Here is a 14,509-nt window from a genome sequence, read left to right on the forward strand (position 1 = left end):
AAAGAAAGAAAGAAAGAAAGAAAGAAAGAAAGAAAGAAAGAAAGCAAACTCCATCCGAATTTGATTAAGTGTCATATTTTCTAGAAGGGCTTTCCTAAAATGATGGGCGGGCAAGTATCCTTTATCATTTTGCACAGGACATTGTGTGTGTTGTTTGAGTACGTGTATCTGTGTATATAGGCACACACACACACACACACACACACACACACTCCATGCTCCATTAGAATTTTTCCTTCTTGGACTGAGCACTCTTGAGGTAGGGAGTATGTATTAATAATGCCCATTTCCCCAAATCAGGAATGATTCCTGAACATAGAATGATTTCAATATTGATTTCACTAAGACAAGTAAACTTTGTATTTACAAATGTGGCAATTTCAAGTATTCTTTATCAGTGTGACATGTTAACACTTATTCATAAGTATTTGAATTTATTTCCTGTTTGTATAGTAGTACTTTTTAAATTGTTTGATGTTATCATAGGGAGATGATCTCACTATGTGAGTTATAAACTAAACTGTCTACTTGATCAGTGTACTTTGGAACTACACTTTGATAAGAGGTACCAGCATATTACTATGTAGCATTGATATTTAATTTTGCAATTGATTATTTCCCTACCATTGCTTATGGTTGATAATTTTCTATATTTATCTTGTTTTACAATTAGAATTTAATGTTATATATGATTCATAATCTTTCTAGAATAATCTCTGACTTCAACAACAGACTGATTTAAATGCTATTTTAGAAATACCTCTATCAATGATTAATATAACACTGTTAATAGATATGTTAATGAATATGTAAAAATTAGTTACATAATATTTATGGATGCTGAAATCATGCTAAAACTATAATGGCTTTAACTAGAAAAGATTTACTGTGCCATTTTCACATATTGTTGAACAAAAAGGTCATGGGATACTTTTGAAATCAAATTGACAGTTAATAAATCAACTTGAATTTAATCTGACACCCACAAACAATAAAAAATTGGATTTGTTCATCTTCTAATATGATACCAAAAACCATCTTAAAATATGTATGAAAGAAGCTATTCTACCTGTGATAAGAGGATTCCTTGTCTGTTAGAATGTGGTATAAGCAGACTTCACATTTGCTGAGTTATTCTAAAAATTAATGCAGATGAGTTGGATTGAAACAAAAAAGGTATAATTTGTAAATACAATTATGAACTACTTAAATGTACTCATTTAAAATTATCTTTAATTGGAGACAAGGCTTTGATGATAAAGAAAATAACTGAATTTGATTGCTATAATCAATTCCTCTGTCCTCCCTAATATATTTTTTTTTCCTATTTGTGAAAACGAGTATATTCACTAGAGCCATTTCAAATATTTCTTTATTAGGTACTATTTAGAGGGGCTTCTGGTAGTGATGTGGACTCTAAGGATTTAGAATGAAATCTGTAGGAGCTACCAAGCACACAGAAATATATAAATGGCAATGTGTGCTTAGGAGTGACAGAAATAATGTTTTATTCAGATTAATAATAATGTTGGAGAACTTCATAGAGACTGCAACAGTCTCTTATTAAGATTTGCATACAATTTATTATAGGAATTGAACAATAAAAATACACCATTTATTTAGCATCATGATACTCTATGATATTTTAAAAACTATGAAGTGGTTCTTATTATTCATATTTTACTACTAAGAAAATGAAATAAGTCATACAGGAGGCATATGGCTGATATGTTTCAGAGTTGGAATTTGAAATCAGCACTCATTAGAGTCTAAACTTTAAGCTCTTTCCATTATACCAAACTGACTGATAATATCACTAACATTCTATTTTTCACTATAAAACAGTGCAATTTTATTTGGAAAATAATGACCCAACTTTCCAGTAATAAGAAATGTACCAAAGGGACAAATAAATGCGGGCTCAGGATGGAGTATTCAAGTTCTCAGATGTATCATTATAAACCACTGCGTAGATGATCTTTCTCATCAAGTACCACTTGGCTCTGTAAAGAAGGGGCATGGTAATCATCTAAGAATTGCATTTGGCTACAAGGATCAAAGACCAGAAGTACTAGTGCCTTAAACATGGAAAGGGGTTTACAGGAGGATTATAAATATGTATCTCAGAACTATTTTCATTGCTACACAAGGACATTAATCAAGGATCTAGATTTCTCCTATTTTCCGTTTTTTTGGTCATTGTTTTGCATGACTTCCATTGTTACCATAATCTCTAGATCCAAATGCTGATAGAGTACCAGCTGTCACTCTGTTTCAGACAGGAAATGAGAATTAGGGAGTCCATGCCATCTCTCTGTGGGCTTCTGAAAGAGCTTTCTCCCAATCCTACCTACAACTTTCATCTGATCCTGATGAGACATATCTGCTGTATGGAAGAGTGGGAAACAACTATTTGGATATGCAAATTGCTAACTCAAATAAAATCCAGATTTGTTACTAAGAAAGGGAAGGACAGGTACTGAGTTGCAGGTGCTAACAAAACCAAACGGTGAACACATTCCAGACACTCATTATGCAAGCAATTTCAGGAGCTCGGCTCTTGTTAAGGTTAATTGGTAGTTTGTGGCATCTCTACTGGAAATGTCTCTAAGGGGAAACCGAGTGATAGAGCGATTTATGCAGTCCAAACCAGGTGAAAAATCCAGTCGACTCTTCGGATGTCATGTGCCAGGAAGCTGTCTTTCTACTGACATTTTCTCTCCGTCCTGCAGAAGGAATTAACACAATCAGCAGTGCAGTATCAAACTGTATTATGTATGCAATTTCATATTCTAAGCAATTTTCCATCAAACTAGAAACCACTCTCATGATAAATTATCAAAGTCATGTTTATATTTTCATGGTCCACTTTGCATTTCCTTAATTCACATTCATAAATATATAATGGATGATGGTAACACACTCTGATGATTTTCAGATATTGTGTCCCTCAGGAAACATTTCAAAGGATGCAATTCACAACATGGAGAAAAATTCAGATGAGTCAAGTTTAAGGTCATTTCCGTGTTTTGCTTTGATCTAAAGTAAATTAATTCCTTAGTGGAGAAACCATGATACAGGGAAGCAGTATAGCATTGTAGAAAAAGCATGGACTGTGGACTTGATGACACCTCAGTTTGAATCCCATCTCAGATCATTTTTATTTGCCCTGTTATTGTACACAAACTGTGTGAACTCCCTAAGCCTCATCTTTAATCGTGACTTTGTATCTGTGCAAATATAGACTCTTGATGAGAATGTATGTTTAATGTAAAATTGTGTTAAAAATTATAACTATTTCTTATATTTCAATTTTTAAAATTCATGTAAAACTATTAGGTTTGGATACAATATTATGATGGGTTTTTGTAAATATCTTTTATGATTGAAAAATCACCAAATATGTATTTCGATGTTATGGTTATGTGGGCTTTAATTATGTCCAGTTTTGAGGTATGTTTATGGCAAGTTTTGCCCCAGAGATTAATCTTTGACTTCCTTCTTCTCTGTACCATACAAAAATAACTTGTTTCTTATCTAAGTGATAACATAACCGTTACCAAAGTTGTAAAAGAAGATAACAACATTTAATCTTGTTTTTAAAGTAGTGTCTACCTTAATCAAATATGTTAACTACTTATGGATATAGAATGAGCAACTAGCATATAGTTTCCATTGAACAACTGATACTGTGAAGCAATTTTGATCAGATTTCGAATTCTGCCCTATTAATATACGAACACCCAGCTATGATTTTACCTCCTCTCCATGTTCTGATGGACTCAACCCTATTGATCTAAATCACTACCCTTGGATTGAACATAGGCCTTTGGTGGGGTTCCTTTGCTTGTGCATCCTTAAAGTTCTCTTCCTTCCAGCAAAGCTACTAGTTCCTTGAAGTCAGGCTAAGGTAGACTTCCAGTTGCTCAAAACAATAGGGCAAGATTTACTTGCAATCAGAATGAATTCACTAAAAGGGAATTAGTACAGTAAAAAATATTCATCACTCAAGAAATCAAGAGTTGCCCTCAATGACCCACACGATAGCCTTTCTATCTACCACTTCAGTGCCCTCAGTCAGATCTCTTCACATTGACCACACTGGGCTCTAGATCCTGGAAAAGTCCACTGTTTGAATTTTCTGAAGGATTTTGGTGTATAGCTAGCCCTGAGAACCTCCACAGCATGGAATATTTACGAAGCTATTCCTATTTATTCTAATCAGCAGCCTATCAGCAAGTTAATCCTCCTCTGTTAATTCAAGGTAACTCACACTCTAGGAAGTGGACCCTTGCTTTCTTAAGCTATGCTTAAGACATTCAAGAGCATAAAGAGCAAACGTCTGGAACTTCCTGGTTGAACACATTCTAGAGAATAGAACTGGCACTTGGATTTTGTTAGCTAATTTCCTTTCCTGGAGGTCTGGGAAGTCTGAACACAGCTCGGTATCCATAAAGTGAATTCATCCTCAGGCCAGCCTTTCAAGTCTTAGGAAAAAAACAATATACAAGCAAGCTGAAGGAAAAATGAGAACAACAGTCAGCAAAGACTGTGCTGCTACATCTTGGAACACAGTGACTCGTGCTGTGGGACTTGCTAAAAATGTTGTAACCCAGTGGGGAGAAATGTGTTATCCTAGTTTTGAGATAAACCACAGTTTGGATATTCTGCTTCCTCAACCCGGACTTGAATACCTGGGAACGTGGGACAGATGTGATACTCCATGAATAGTAGAATAACTGAACAAAGCAGACTGTCATTCCCCAGAGCAGAGGGGATGATACAGTGGGTGTAACCACCTTGCCCAATTCAGTTGAAATGGCCCCTGGCAGATTGTTCAGGGGACTTTTCCCGATGCATGATGTAGATGTATTAGGGGTGGAGCACATTATAGTCAACCTTCTAGAACCTCCCAGGAATAATGACAGAAAATAATAACAGGAAAACCTGAAGTTAAGCAGATGGGGACTATAAAACAGCAAAGTTGTTGATGTATGCCATGGTAATTGACTCATTTATACTTAAATTTATATTCCAAGTCTAGAAAACAGGTCTCTGCCTTATTTACTACATACGATCTCATTTAGTGATGAATTGGGAGCAGTGGTGAATATTTCGTAATCGGATGTGACAAGTGAAGTAAGGTTTTCTAAGGAGATGCGGTGACGTCTTGATGTGTTGGAGACGGGGTCAGATATTACAAGACAAAACCAATGGGTCCTGAGTATGAGTCAGGAAATAAAAATCAAGAGGAGGTTGCCCACCCAGTCATCTGAGAAGCTGCAGTGGTCAGGAAATCAAAATCGAGTTCCCAAATCTGATTGCTCTGACCATGTCAAAAGGCATGGCTAGGTTTTGTAAACCATGTTTGAGTGGGAGCTTTTCCTTAAGTCTCTAGAATTTCACGTCTTCTAAATTGAGGATCCTACATGGCTCTTACCAGTCCCTTGGGAAGCTGGAGTTCTGTGACAGACACCAATCCCATTTACCCTAATAATTAACTAGAAAAGAGTTCCATTTTCTGTCAGCCTGTATTTCCTTCCTCCAGAATTTGTTGTCTACTTTGACTTGTTCTGCCTCTATAAGGGCAGCCTCACATAACCCTTGCGGGAATTCTCTGAAGATAACGGAACCTTCCTAAATCTCCACCTGGTACTGTGCTCTGCCCTTGCTTACCTCCTCACCCGGTTGTTACTGACCAGTGCTGGATCTGCCTTTAGTTAGACTTGGTACATGGCCAGCCACAGCCATAGCCACAGTCGGGGTCTTTCTTCCAGTCCGTGCCTGGAGCTGGACAAGCTTCCAGGACTTTTCACCTCCTCTTGGATGGTTTTCCTAAAATGTGTCCTCTCCCTGTATCAGATATTCTATTTGAAGGTCACAAAACTCCTTTACATAGGTTGCTTTGGGTTTATAGTTTTTCCTACTCACACAGCGGGGTCTTATCTGCAGCAGCAGTTTTCTTTTTAACCCTATTTCCTCTTCTGCATTTTAAAAGGGCAGTGTTTGTTTTCTACAAAACTTCATCTGGAAGCTCATTATGCATGTAGCCATGAACAGGTGAACTGGCTCAGCTGGTCTTCTACAGGTGTGCAGATCACTATGCTCCAGAATCTGGTGTTCAGCTGTTCAACATGAGAAAAATAACTGTATCATTTAATAGAGTTTTTCAGATTCTGGGAGATAAATGTATAGCAGTGTAATAAATAAAGTGACACATGGTTAAGTTACCTGGCTCAAACTGGAACTCTTTACACAGAGCTCTTCTGCGCCACTCAGGTGAGTGAAGTGCAAATTGCAGGCAGCATCAAAAACATGAAACGGCAAGGACTGCTGCTTGTGCTCAAACTCTTCTATCAAATTTTAGGACAGGGTGACATCGTGATTCATGTTAAAAGTGTCCATGGTGAAATAACTGAAGTTGCTCTTTGGGGATCGTCCATTACAATTTTCCTCTGAACAATAACCGGGAACAATTTAATTCCCCTTTCAGCTTCTCATTTTAGATTCCATTTAAACTGTGTCAGAAATGTCATGGCAGCTCAATTCTTAAATCATGCATTTGAATAGCAGTAAGAAAAGAATTTGGGAAACTCATTCACATCTTCTGGTTAGATCCAGAGATTTTCAGGTCTAAATACGTTTGCAGACCTTTCCCCTGGGGATGTGAAATCACTGATCAATCTAATTTCGGGAAGTTACAGGTGCCTGAAGTTGTCCCTGATTTCTGAAGATGAACACTATCATCCCTGTTTCACTCTTTAAAAATGAAGAGGATGGTGTGTGAAAGTGAAAAAGATGGCCACTTTTGAGGGAATTTATTCACTTCTCATATGTCTAGTTTTTATTTTAAAAAGTAGCTTGTCTTGAAGTTTAAAGTAGAATGATCTCACTGCTCAAAAAGATCTAGAAATGTCCATGCCTCTATGGCTTATTGTTACATTATAAACTCTTGAAGCTTAGTATTTTAATCTAAACCCTGAGTCATTTTTTTTTCAAAATTTGTGATTTTTACACTATTTCACTTTTTTATTGAGTAAATTATTTTAGTGATTAAGTACAATTTGAAAATTTTAATCTACTTTTTCTAACCTGTGGGTGATGATTTAAATGTACTTTAAGCACTTTTTTTCTAGCTGGGTCTATTCTCATCGAGATAGAAACGTTGACAGTTTTTAAGTAAATAGTTTAGATATGCCACGTGCATTAGTATTTTATCATAAAGTAGAGATGTTTGCTCCTTTGGTGCAATTATTTTTATGAGATTTGGAGAAAGATGGAGTATAAGTATTAAACACAAATTAAATCTGAGCATTTTTCTTATTTTTTTCACTCATTCTATTTTGATGATTGGCCCTATTTAAATATGAACCACCTGGGGAATAATATCACATCTATATCTTGACAAACATAATCAGAAGGCTTATTTTATTAGCCCACCTGTCCTTAAGCAATCCATTTCTTTTCATTTACTAGAAACAATCTGAGCTAATATGCTTAAGTTTACTCCAAAATGCCTGTTCACATTTTTATGCTTTAGTCTTGGGAGCTCACTTATATTCCTAAATCAGAGGGAGGAACAGACAGTACTCACTCATGTAATTGATTATTTGAACATTACTATTAATTGCCAAGAACTGAAGAACGTGATTTTTTATCCTACGGAAGCTAACAAACTATTTTGCCACAATTTCATGGATGTTGGCGGAAGACATGATACTCCTGGGTCAGATATAAAGGACTTCGTTTCATACAGCAAACAAGCATTGTGAGCTTCCAGTTGGCCTTCATTCCCCTGGAACTCAAGTCCTACCTGGGCATATGGAAGGTCCCAAGTGAATTTCACATACATATGAATTTTACATCGCAGCTGAGTAAACATAAACTCTGGCTACTGGAATGTTTTGTAAAGCATACCTGTCGAAGCTTTTCCCTCAAGCGATGCATTATCATTGTTAATGCTGGGCAGTAAAGGCATCTGCGTTCTTTTCAGGAGGCAGCTACTGTCTCTGCCTTCCAAAGCTGTTCCCTGTACAAACACCCTTAGCAGATAGTCTGGAATAAAAGATAACGGCACCTTTACTTGCAAACTGTACAGAAACACGAGAGATCAATGGAGAATTGTCTCCCACCATTATACTTTATGGAGATATGTTTTCTATAGTGCCTTGTTGGCAAGATTGTCCTTGAGTAAAACACCTTTATTTCAGACATAATCCTGAGAGACTGGTATCATATGAACCATGGCCTGGCTATATATGAAAATGGAATGTTTTCTGACATATACACTTTGTGGGAAGCAGATCAAGAAGCCAAAATCCACCTCCATGTAACTCATTGCCAAATGGTCCACACTTGGTCAATGACTGCCACTTACTTATTTGACACCTGACTTCTAACTCAGGACAAGTAGGAAAAAGAAAAATAAGTTCCCTAAACCAATCACAGTAAGATGCTCTGCTTCTAGTTTGCCTGCTCCCAGGTTCTCCCTACCACGGCTTTCAATTAAGTTTTCCTTGGAGCCTTCTCTCTCTTTTTTTTTTTTTTTCAATATTAAGCTTTCCCACCATCCTGACTCTCTTGAGTCTTTGCCAAATGAAAGTGACGGAGCTGACTCCCTGTGATAACTAGCTCTAAATAGACTGTTTATTTTCATTTAAGTACATTTCCACAATGTACATACTTTACTAATATAAAAATTAGAACCAGATTCAACATGGTTTTAATTTCTAGAAAAGAGATCAAATAAAAGCACCATGGCTGTGTGTATACATGTGTTATAAAAGATCTGAGTTTTAGGAATTAAAGAAAACCACTGAATTGAATGGTATATGTATATATGTATATGTATATATATATATATAAACTTTATATGTATATATATTTATAATGGTGCTCAACCTTAATGAAGAACACAAAAATTTCATGATTTTCTTAAAATACATAGTCAGTCTCTAGGTAGTTATAAAATGTCATGCAACTAGAAATAGAAATATGAATAGCTTTTAAAAACTCCCTCTGTCATATAAATATTTAAAAATCTATTAAAAGTTGTCTTACTTTTATAACCTTACTACCCATGAAAGGGTTTAGATGAGATAACCTTCTACACTGTTGTTCTTTAGTGCAAAAGGAGAAGCAATTCTGGAAGCAGCAGCTGGCCTTATCAACACTGGTGACATTTTGTGGCAAAATGAAGAGCCCTTCTAAAAGTGCAAACTGAAGGGTAAGAGGCAGCAAGATTTAAAAATATGCCCTTGCTATAAAGACCAAAGAAATGTAATACAGAACTCGCTGCTCTTTATAATTTCGGCTGTGCCTGGCAGATGTTTTCAAGCGCTGTTTGCTTAGTAGATGAGTGAGGATATTTTTAGATGTAAAATTGCAAAGCCCCCAGTTTGCCCTTACAGCATTGAACGTTGAGTGAGAAAGGAAGAAACACATAGCTGGGGATTAACACCCTTTCTGTACGTGAAATACTGTGAAATGCTGCTATGTGAAATACTGTGGAGATTTTGTAGACTTTGAGATGATCATTTCTGTTAAGCATAAACACAGACAGGCTCATATTTTTTCTTTGCTATGTGTACAATCTCATCTCCAAAGAAATATCTCCATGGGGAAATAAAACTAATGAAATAATTGTGCTCATTACAAACTCAGAATAATAGCCATTCCAGCCATGCAGTAATAGAAGGATAATGGAGAAAATTAGAGTGACTTTTGCTCATGCTTCAGAAAATCCTAAGAACTGACAGGAGGCTTAGAGAGAAGGTCATTTCCAGACCCAGCTCTCTATATCATCTCTGGCGTAGAATAGTCAGTTTCAGCTTCCTGTTCATAGAGTTTTCATTGAAAAGCAGCCCATTTCATTTTCAAAAGGTTTAAAGACCTAAAATATTGACCTGTAATGAGACAAAATGTGCTATTCTGTAGTATCTTTTTGTCTTATCTTCTTTGTAAATATAATAATTTAAAATGTTTATAAAAATCTGACACACCTCTTCTTGCACATGACCACTAGGTTCTAGAATAAAGCCTGCCTAATTACCTTGACCCGTCTCTATGATGTCCCCTTTTTCAAATCTCGGGGCAATCAGATTCTCATTTTGGACGACATTTATTTGCATACATTTTTCAAGAAGACCGTCCTGTACAAGGAATTCTCCAGAGTGAACTAATTATTCATAATTTAATGGGACCACTAACACTCGATGTGAATATTCTGCTGAGTATGTATATATTAGCATTTTAAACTGTGAGCAGATAATACTGCAGATTTATATGTTAAGATAGCTCATCTCTGCCATATTTAGGCAATTAACCTTTTACATTTGCATCTTGAAATTTTGCTTTTTCAGATTATGCATCATTTTAGGTGTTCTGAATCCTGACTCTGTCATCAGTTTCTCTTCTCACTCGGGAGCTCTCTCCTAGTTGATGTGCCAAGTAGTCATCATAGGATAACTTATTTCTTTCATTTCCAAAAAGTTATTTGATAAGAATGCAGAAAATGATAGGGCGTCACGTATGAGAAGAGGGCTTCCTCTGCGGTCCTAACCTATTCTCTCCCATCCACCTCCAACTCAAGAGGTCAGAGAGAAGAGGGGCCTCTATGGGAACCTCAAGGCCGAAGTATGGAAGGGTCAGAGTGCTTTCTGGAAAATAGACTAGGTCCTTCCCTGGGAAATTAGTGTCTTAGTTCATTTAGATTTCCATGATGAAATATCATAGACTGAGTGGTTTATAAAAAAGCATATATTTACCACAGTTCGAAGGTTGGAGAGTCCAGTGCATTTGGGGTCTGATGACGTAGATGGCCAGTCACATTCTCAGTACAACCTCACAGGGTGGAAGGGGGTAGGGATGGCTTTAGGGACTCTATTATAAAGGCACTAATTCCACTTGTGAGTGTCCCCCCGACCCCGACATGACTTAATCACTTCCTAAAGACTCCCATCTCTTAATATCATCACCTGGGGAGTTAGGATTTGAACATATGAGTCAGGGTGGGGGGAGGACATCAACATTTGGTCCATTGTAATGGGGAAGAAACACTTCTACATTTTTATGAAAAACAGTAACGATTTTAGATCTGGCTTAGTTTCCATACAGAATGGTGATTTGCCAGAATGAGGTAGATGGTAAGGAGATTGAGTCCACGGCGACAAATTCACTGTAATTCATGTTGAGTTTCAGCAAAATTTTATCTCATCTTTTAGGCATTTGGATTTATTGATAATGCTCTGAAACACTAAACCCAAAGGTGTGTATTAAGTCATCAATATCAACATGGAAATGATAGGTGGCCCAGGGGAGTGAGTGAAATTGAAAGAATGAACATTTTTTAAGCTGTTTTATCTCAACTCCCTAAGGTCACCCTCCCAGTTATCTTAACTCCCTAAGGTTTCCCTCCCAGTAATGGGAACAAAGCCCCTAAAGCTGTTCCAAGAAATAGCCCCAAACAGAGAATAAAAGAGTAAATTGAGCCAGATAACTAGATAGTGCTCAAACAGTAGGATTACCAGAAACTATTGACCAGAATCTATGCCCTGTTGTTAAACATTGTAAAACATGTTGCATGTTATCAGACAACTCAGACCCCCTTTGGAATTTCCCAGCAGCTTTGTTCCCCCATTTTTTTCTTTTTTTTTCTCTTTTTCTCCCTTTCATGTGCGACCCCTCCCGATGTGTGGTTTTCTGCCTTTATAAACTTGTAAGATTTTCTGCTAGGGACTTGACCCTTGGACTCCTGCGTGAGTCACGAGTCGGGTCCCAGCGCGCTGGAATAAACACCTCTTGCGGTTTGCATCAAGTGACGCCTCCTGTGGTTGATTGGGGTTGCCATCGATCCAAGGGATAGAGTTGGGGTCTCCTTTTTGGAGGTCCTTCAAAATCAAGAGGGAGTATCGATAGCTAAAATGGAAGTTTTATTTGAGAAGAACCCTGAGAAGCAACGTTTCAGTGGGCATAATGCATACCAGATGATGTGATCGTGGCTAGATGTTGTCAAATAGGTAAGTACTGGAGGATGCCTCGTTATGCCTCCTGAAATAACCTCACCAAAGCCCCTCTTGGAGGCTGTGGTCCATATTGTAAGGCAAAGCCGACTCTGCTTCCATATTAGCCAAATCCTTGACATTAGCATAAAACATACCAAAAATGAATCTGGGTTAGATGTGCTATTATAGAGTTTTATTTTACTTTGCCTTCTGTGTTAAATTTTTTTTCTTAATTTCTCTTAATAAACATAATGTCAAATACCGGATGTACATTTAGCAGATAAGCCCCAAAGCTGAAAGAGTCATTGAGTGATAAAACACACACAAAAAAGAACAAAAGCAGTTATTTTTAAACTTAAAGAAGAATTAACTGTTGTTTAAAAATCTTGTTCTAAAGTAATAAAAGTCCAAGTGGCCAGATAAAAATGCTAATAAAATTGGTTTTTAGCTCCATCACTGTGAGGTTTAGGCTAATCATCAGACATTCTCTGTCACAACAGATGAATGAGGCGTAACCTTAAGACTATCAAAGGAAAATCAGCATTCTGAAGAGCCTGCCGCAGGTTAATCTTTTGATTAGTCATTTTCAAAGGACATCTGTTTGACTTCTTGCAAGATATTTTGTTTTTCTGCAATAAAATCACATCAATTTTATTATTTTTTTTTTTATTTTTTAACTATCCCATTGCACTTTGGAGGTGAGGAGGGGCAAGGACGTGTCAATATTGAGATATTATGCTTGGCTGACTTTGGTTGGTTTTGCATTTGAGGGTTTGAGGTTTTTTTCAGTACAAGGAGGGGTGAATATCTTAAATCAAGTACATGGTCAATTTGACTTAGGAAGGAGTTTGGAATTTTTCAAGAAAAAGTAGTTGTTTTGCTCAATTGATGGTCAAATGGTAATTTTGGTGTCCTGGGGAAGTAGATCAAGGATTTAAGTAACCTAAGAGGGTACTCAGCTACAATATTGACTTGCTGCAAAATGAATGTAATATCTTACTGTGTGAGAAGGGAACTTATTATCTGTGTACTTGTAAAGAGTCTTAGGCTAAGTCATGTTTAAGATGGTTATAATGCCTTATTTTTATATATCAATTTTGAAGTTAAATTGAATTTGTTATTAGGAACTTTCCTGAGAAACCCTTCTTTTGAATTTCTTTCTGGCACCTATTACCATTAGGAGTCAGACCAATGAGACCAATCTTGGTCTTTAACTTCTACCCACTCTGTCTACTTTTACTTCTATTTTAGTAACTTTCTGAAATTTTACTGTCCCAGGTACCAGTGTCTTCAGGCTGTTCCCCACCTATGCTGCTTCCATGACCTTTTGAAACTTAAAACAATCACCAAGGGCTGTCCCCAGACTTTCTCCCCAATTCCTACATGCATGGAGCTCTTACCAAACTACAGATTGGATTCTTACACCACAGTTATTCTCCTTGACATTAGAATAAAACCTCAAAGAGTAGTCACAAAACTGTGGTATGACAGTATTATGCTTTAGAGTCAATGCAAACAGTATTTTAAATCAAAGACATAAATAACTGCGTCCAACAAGGCTCTGCAAGTAATCAGCCCCAAACAAACCTAACCTCTGAAAGCACTTTTTTTGACGCCTCTCGGCCAGATATTTTCTTTCTACAAGACACAGACTCCACAGTCTCCTGACCCACCCCTCAACACACTTGCTCACTCACTCACTGGTGGCATTCACATGAGTGGGCATTAACTGTGCTGTTGAAAAACTCTAGTTAACAAAGCACATCATCATTCATATGAGTGAGAGTGATAATATGAGAAGAAAATCTCAATGGCTGTCCAACTGGAAAAGCAAATGATTTGAAATCGTACCTTCTATCTATTGTGATATTTCTCATGATCTCATAGATTTCTTCTCCAGATGACAATGCTGTTCCAGAGAGTGACAGCTCAAATTGTTGTAGCCCAAGACTCCGAAGGCATGTTTAATTCCTTCCCATCCACCAGACTCTTGACCCTGCCACCAACATTCAAGTCTCCACATCCAGGGTCATTCTTCTAAGTCCCAGCCTCTCCTGCTTTGAACACAGGAGCCATCGCCCCGCTGGACTTCCTCCCTCCAATCCCACTCTGCTTAGCCCATTCTGTACCCGGCAACAAGATAGCTTCTGTACTCAAATGTCAGAGCAGACACTGCTAAAGAAACTCTAGAATTAACCCTGACACCTCGCACATCTCACAAGTCTTTGCCCGGCCAGTTCCAGCCTCTCAGTTTCCTCTTGCAATTTCTCCCTTTTACGTACTGGGCTCCAGCTGCCCAGCTCTGTTCTAATTTCTATCTCAAGGAAAATGTCTACTGTTTTTCCTCATTACTTCCAATCATCAAATCACATTGAGTTCTTCTGCAGAACTTAATACATAATCAACTTACTTTTGCTACTTCTTATTACTGTTCATTTTCTTCCTGTACCCAGTAAAATGATCCAAATTTTCAAGAGAAATGATCTGTTTTAAAAATAAATATTTAG

At 37.2% G+C, this 14,509-nt stretch overlaps 1 long non-coding RNA gene across 2 annotated transcripts; it reads right to left on the reverse strand.

Annotated features, from left to right (window-relative positions):
- Positions 1 to 1,360: 1,360 nt before the first annotated feature.
- LOC306670838 lies at positions 1,361 to 14,146 on the reverse strand. 2 transcript variants are annotated; one of them, XR_013766508.1, is made up of 3 exons: positions 13,854 to 14,146; positions 5,932 to 6,125; positions 1,361 to 2,726 (listed from the first exon to the last, which is right to left on the reverse strand). It is a non-coding gene; the product is annotated as an uncharacterized lncRNA (long non-coding RNA). The 2 variants fall into 2 exon arrangements; XR_013766509.1 differs by lacking the exon at positions 13,854 to 14,146 and adding an exon at positions 6,232 to 6,655.
- Between the last annotated feature and the right edge of the window lie 363 nt (positions 14,147 to 14,509).

Source organism: Sciurus vulgaris, assembly GCF_902686455.1.
Source record: "Sciurus vulgaris genome assembly, chromosome: 10".
Classification (NCBI taxonomy): domain Eukaryota; kingdom Metazoa; phylum Chordata; class Mammalia; order Rodentia; family Sciuridae; genus Sciurus; species Sciurus vulgaris.